The sequence below is a fragment of the Cricetulus griseus genome, chromosome 3, assembly GCF_003668045.3.
Source record: "Cricetulus griseus strain 17A/GY chromosome 3, alternate assembly CriGri-PICRH-1.0, whole genome shotgun sequence".
Classification (NCBI taxonomy): Eukaryota; Metazoa; Chordata; class Mammalia; order Rodentia; family Cricetidae; genus Cricetulus; species Cricetulus griseus.
The window spans coordinates 88,724,772-88,730,771 of NC_048596.1; positions in this window are offsets into that span (position 1 = coordinate 88,724,772).

A 6,000-nucleotide genomic window follows, 5' to 3' on the forward strand; every position below is an offset into this window, starting at 1 on the left:
ACCTCAACTGTACTGTAGTCTAAGGTGATTCATGCTGAGGCATATATCTGAGTGGGAGATACTGGTTACTTTTCATTACAGTAGATCCCCTGCTTCACTTTGGTACAGTGTTTCTTAATCAGGAATGATGCCGATCGAGGTCTTTAATGACAATATACATACAGTCAGAGTTTAGGACAGTTAACATTATTTTCCAGAGAGACACAGAACTCAATTTGTGGGTAATACATATAAGGACTATGCTCTTTAGAGAGAAAAGAGTTCCTTGACTCTTTCTTCTAAATCTTGAAGCCTCTTCCCTCATTCTCTGAAGACTGAATATTGTGGAAGCCCCCAGATCTCCAGAGCACAGGCTTTTTGGGTCTGACTATTACTAGCTGTATATTGGTAAGAAGGAATGTGGCTCTTGCATTATCTCCAAATCAGTTTTAGTGTCTTGATTTACTGTAGTGCCTCTCCCTAGAACCACAGTCTGTACCACACACCCATGAAACATCTGCCTCATGTGTCAAAAGACGGGTGTCTCAGACCAAACATCACCCCTTTTCAGCACAAGGCAATTTGGAATAGCGGTGATTCCTTTGGGCCCAGTAGCTCTGCCACATTTCCCATTGATTCAACTCACTGTTGATCACAAATTGAAATTCATGGGATGATTTCATGAAATTTTCAGAAAAGGCAAATTAATAGAGACAGAAAGTCACCTGGTGGTGATCTGGGATTCATGTGAATGGGCAAGCAGACCCTTATAAGGGTGTGATAGTGTTCTAAAGATGACTGGCTCACTTGTCATACCACCCAGTGAATTTTCTAAACATCACTGTGATGGAGAATGCACTGTGTATGTTTATCTTATTGATTGTTAAATAAAATACTGTTTGGCCAATGAGACAGCAAGTAGACAGGACTAGGTGTCAAAGAGGATTCTGGGAAATGTAGTGGAGAAGTGCTGATCCAGACAGGAAGTGACATAGCAAGGAGACTCATATTTAAGTGAAGGAGAAACAGGAAGGCCCCTTTCTTTTCCCCTCCGCTCCTGCTCCAGCGGCACAATGTGATCCACTGACAAGGAGGGACGCCAATAAGGCATCCGATAAGCTATAACCATCAAACAAAAGGAATGTGCCATACAGTAAACTTTACAGCTGTCTCTCAGAGAACTCTATTTCTCTTCATTTCCTAGTCCCTATTCAATTAAACCAATGCTGGATTTAGAGGTGGATTTGGCTTTCCTCCTCAAAAATCCAAGCATGTTATTTAACTAAACTTTAGTGTTTCTGTATTGTATCAAGAATCCAATTGATGTAATACAAAATAAAAGAAGAATTTGGTGACTGTCTTTGTCTTTTCTTGGATCTTTCTCTCAAGGTGTATACCCTCTCATAATTGTTATGCTTTCATGGTTGCATTCCCCAGCATGTGTACATACACAAACAAACATTTCTCTGCTAACTGTTTATGTTTGAGTCCCACACACACAACCAATGAAGACCTGCCTCTGCCTAACAGCAATTCCTGGACACCCTGGATAGAAAATGGGCCACACCTCCTTGACTGCACTGGATCCAACTTGCTCCATTTCAACTGACACTCCGTCCAGAGGTTTGGGTACTGACTTCAATCAAGTTGAGGATTTCAAGCAAGATCTTCTATCAAGTGAATCCCATCTAGCATGGACTGGATACAATCCATTCAAGACTTTCACTATACTACCCCACAAGGCTGTCATCATTCCATTTCAGCAGGAAGTAACTTGGAGGATGCTACGCCCCCTTCCCCCATTGTTGTCACTTAGGATAGTGTATATACCTAGTTAGGGATAGCTTCCTATTGTTTATGATTGGGATTGGAAGGAGGCGTTCAGGCTTGGATACCTCTCTCAGATGACTTTAGGGTTTAGTTAACATAGATAGTTAGGATGTGACATAAGCAGATTGTTGTATCTTCTTATATTTTACCTTTATGATTGTTAATTTTGGATACTTTACACTGTTAAGTTTTAATCCTCTTTTAGACTAAAAGGGGAATTGTAGGAGAAGCTGTAGCCATGCCTACTTAGGGGCTGGCTACAGGTATGCCTGACCACGCTTCCGAGGGCGTGGTCAGGGTGACATAGAGCGAGACTCGAAGGGGACTGTGTTTCTCTTTTGGTTTCACTTTTGGGCTTGCATACAGGCCACTGCTACGCCGGCTGGCTAGGTTGCTCTGTAAGTAAGGCTTTTCCCTATTAAATACCCTTATATTTCCACTTGGCTCCGTATTGGTAATTTCCCACTACTGAATTACACTGAATTACACATTTAAAGAGAGATGAATCTTATGACCCGTGAAATGTCTCAGTAAGGCTTTAAACAAGAGCCCACTCTGTCCCTGTTGTTGTTGTTCCTTATGCCCCTGGGCTCTTCGAGGCAGGAGATCCTGTCTATTTGTTCACAAGTATATCCCTAGTCCCTGAGTAGGACTTGGTGTGTAGAAGAGCTTAGTCAGCATGCAGAGATTGAGACTCTCAGTCACCTGTTACAGGGATCCACTCAGTTCAGCGTCAATAATAGACTTCAAGTTCACCTGTTACTTTTTAACTGCTGTGACAAAATACCCCACATAATCAACTAAAACAGATGTTTATTTTGGCTCAGACTTTCAGAGGTTTCAGTTCATGACTGTTTGGTCACTGGGCATAATGGAGGGCATAGTGGAACTAAACTGCTCACCTACCTCAGGGTAGCCAGGAATCAGAGATGGTCAGGGAGAAGCCCAGGCTAAGATAGAACCCACAAAGACATGTCCCTAGTAACCCACTTTTTCTTTTAGAGCAAGAGTGTCCAAGCTTTTGGTTTCTCTGGGCCATATTGGACAAAGAATTATCTTGGGACACACATCAATTTGTCTCTAAAACTTTATCACCTCCCAGTTAGTTCATCAATTATGAATCTATCATTGGATCAATCCATTGATGAAGTCAGAGTCTTGATGATCCAATCATAGATAGGTGGTTGGATCACTTTATACACAAACCATAATATTATTAAATGAAAGCTTCTTCTCATTGGCTTTGTGGTGGTGTGTGCTGTTAACCCTGAATCTTTTCCACCTCCTTCTACGTTCTCCTCTCTTCCACACATCGTCATTACAGAGACATCTTCAAGTACTTCCCTAAGATTCCTTTCTAGGATGATTTGAGGTTAGCTTCTGCAAACTTCCATGAAATCTGGAATGTGACAGGCTGGAAGTCACTGTGGCTTGTGGGCAGATGGGAGCTGTTTGTCTGTCTTCCCCTGGCTTTCTAAGTTACATTGATCAGTGTAATTTACAAAATTTAGAGATTAAGACATTTCTTTTTGTAAATAAAGTTGTAAAGTGGGTTTATGGAGAGTGTTGTTTAGATTTAGGATCGAGAGTGGAATGCTAAAATCTCGGATCTACATCATTTCAGCCCTAAGTGAGCACAGCTTATTTATTTTCTTTGATGTCTATATTTGAGGTGTCTCTAGAAAAATGCTCCTGGTCCCTGTAAATGATTTGAGTGTTGTTAGTGGTGTTGGAAATTTCCTGACTCTGCCATCAGGAAAGGCAAACCAGATCCCTAGATGAATGGCCTCTTTGCTTTCCAGGCTTTCTTTCTCATATTACCACAAATTTCTATCTCTTTAGCCCTTTCCTATCTGCAAAGTCCCAAAGCCTTTCTTTTTCTGATTGCACTGCACTTTGCCTGACACAATGGATAATGGGTACAAAGCACATTTTCAAAAAAAGTCTGAGTTGGAAAACAGAGACAGGAGGGAAAGGCAAAGGTTCTATGTTTCCTTTTTAAAAGCATCAGCTGACCTTAAGGGGACATCCCTTATTACTTCATGGATACCAGAGATCTTGTGGGAGAGTCTCTTTTCACTTCCCATGATGTCCTCTGTCATCTCTTCTATTCTTCATGCCATGGCCATCAAAAGTGATTATTTCCCTTTTTACCAGCTGCTAGATTGTATCTTTTTTCCAAATCACAGAATTACTGATTTTATTCAGCCTTCTGCTTTTTACAGTCTTGATAGAATTGCCTGTTCACCTCGTTTCATCAATTGCACAGCCTGAAGGCTCTTCAGAGCTAGATGCATCTACTCACTCACCAACCTTCCCAACTTGTGTCTCTCTCACACACACACACACACACACACACACACACACACACACACACGAGGATCCAAAAGCTTAGATTTGCAGCCCAGAACAAGACCCCTGCTCCTTTCTTTCAAATAATAAGCAAGTTATTAGGTCAGGATAATCACTTGGTAACTCTCCTGCTAGACTGGACTATTGATTCAACTTCATGAGGATGGTCATATTTCTGAGCCTGCCATAGAAATCCCTGAAGGTAAGGTAGGCTCTAGAGGTTCTTGAAAGCCTTGGCCACACTGTAGATCACCAACCTCAGCTTTTCCTGGACAGTACACAAGTTATGATGTTGCTGGATGCCCATCACCTGGGAGCCTGGAGTTACATCACCCTTGGGTTCGATGTTTGGGATGGTAAAAATGAGCTCTGTGTATTTGAGCCAGCTTGAAAATTCTTGGTACTTCCTGCCTCTGTATTAGACTTTGCCAGGCTGTTTGTCTAATGCCTGCCCTGGACCTGCTTACTATTGTGTCCTGTAATACAGTCCCTCTCCATGAGTAGGCCCCAATCTAAACTATCTGTGTAGTTGAATCTTACACTATTCAGTGTCTTCCTTCCTAGTTGGAGGTGGTGCTAAAGTGAAGTAGCTCCTGCTCACACTGCTTCCCAGGAATGTATGGATCATACGAGCTCTCTCCCTGTACCAAATTCCTCCATTTTCACTAGTCTTTCAACAACAGGTGTCTTCCCCTAACCCACCAGTGACGATGCTTTGTCTAAGTCATACACAGTAAGCTGTACTTGCCAAACCCTGAACCTTGGGCCACCTATCTGAATGCCCTTGCTTGAACTTGGCTGTAATACAACAAATATTCAAAGATTACTCAGTGTATACTGTGGAGTAGAGATGCAGGCAAGTCTCAGTCAGGATCCCAGGGTCAGAGCACTTCTCCCTCTCCTGGCTGGCCCCCATTGCTCAGATCTCACCACACTGATCATCATAGCCCCAACAGCAAAGTGGAACTTTCATAGCTGGGGGTGAGATAAAAAGCAGTACATGATAAAATCTCATTAGCTCAGGCAACAGCAGCACTGGGGCTGCAGTTCTCTAGGTAATAATGTTTCCATTTGTCTGGGGGAATTTATGGAGTCTTGGGATGCTTTTTTATTTACAGCAATAGAGGGGGCTTTTGAATCCTGGAAGATTCATAATCTGATGGAAATAAAAACACAGCCATGTTAATGTAAGGCCCACTGGGATATGCTGATCCCTTGGGGACAGCCTCGAAGGCTTCATCCTTGATGCTTCATAGCTTTAGGCAAAACTGGTGCTTAACTAATGGCTTAAATGATGGCAAGGATAATGACAAAGCTGAAAAAAAATCCATGGGAAAAACGCATTTATTGTGCTTCCAAAATGTGCCAGTTTGGGTAGAAATAGAATTATCAATTGCTAAGATTTCCTTCCATACATCTCCAGCCATGGGCACTTGCTCTTGTAAGGGTGCATGAGAAAGTTTTGTTTTTTTTAAGCCACCACTGGCATACATTTTTCTTTTTATTCTGAAAATCTATAAGCTTTCATGCTATCTTTCTTTATACTATGAAGCCCCTCTTTAGGTGCAGTCAAATGTTATTGCTAAAATACAGGGGGGGGGATAAATACACCCTTGGATTTATTCATTAAAATCCCCACTTTACAGAGTGGACCCAATCCTTTAAACTTCCACCTTACCAGAACTACAAATGGAGAAGTGTGTGTGCATGTGTGTTGTTACACATCTGCAGAGGTTGCCATACATTTAAAAAGAGTTGCCACATGCTGACATTGCTTTCTGGTACTGAGCTCCTCAAGCTTTTTTGAGTGTCCCCATCAACCTCAGGATGGGTTTGGGA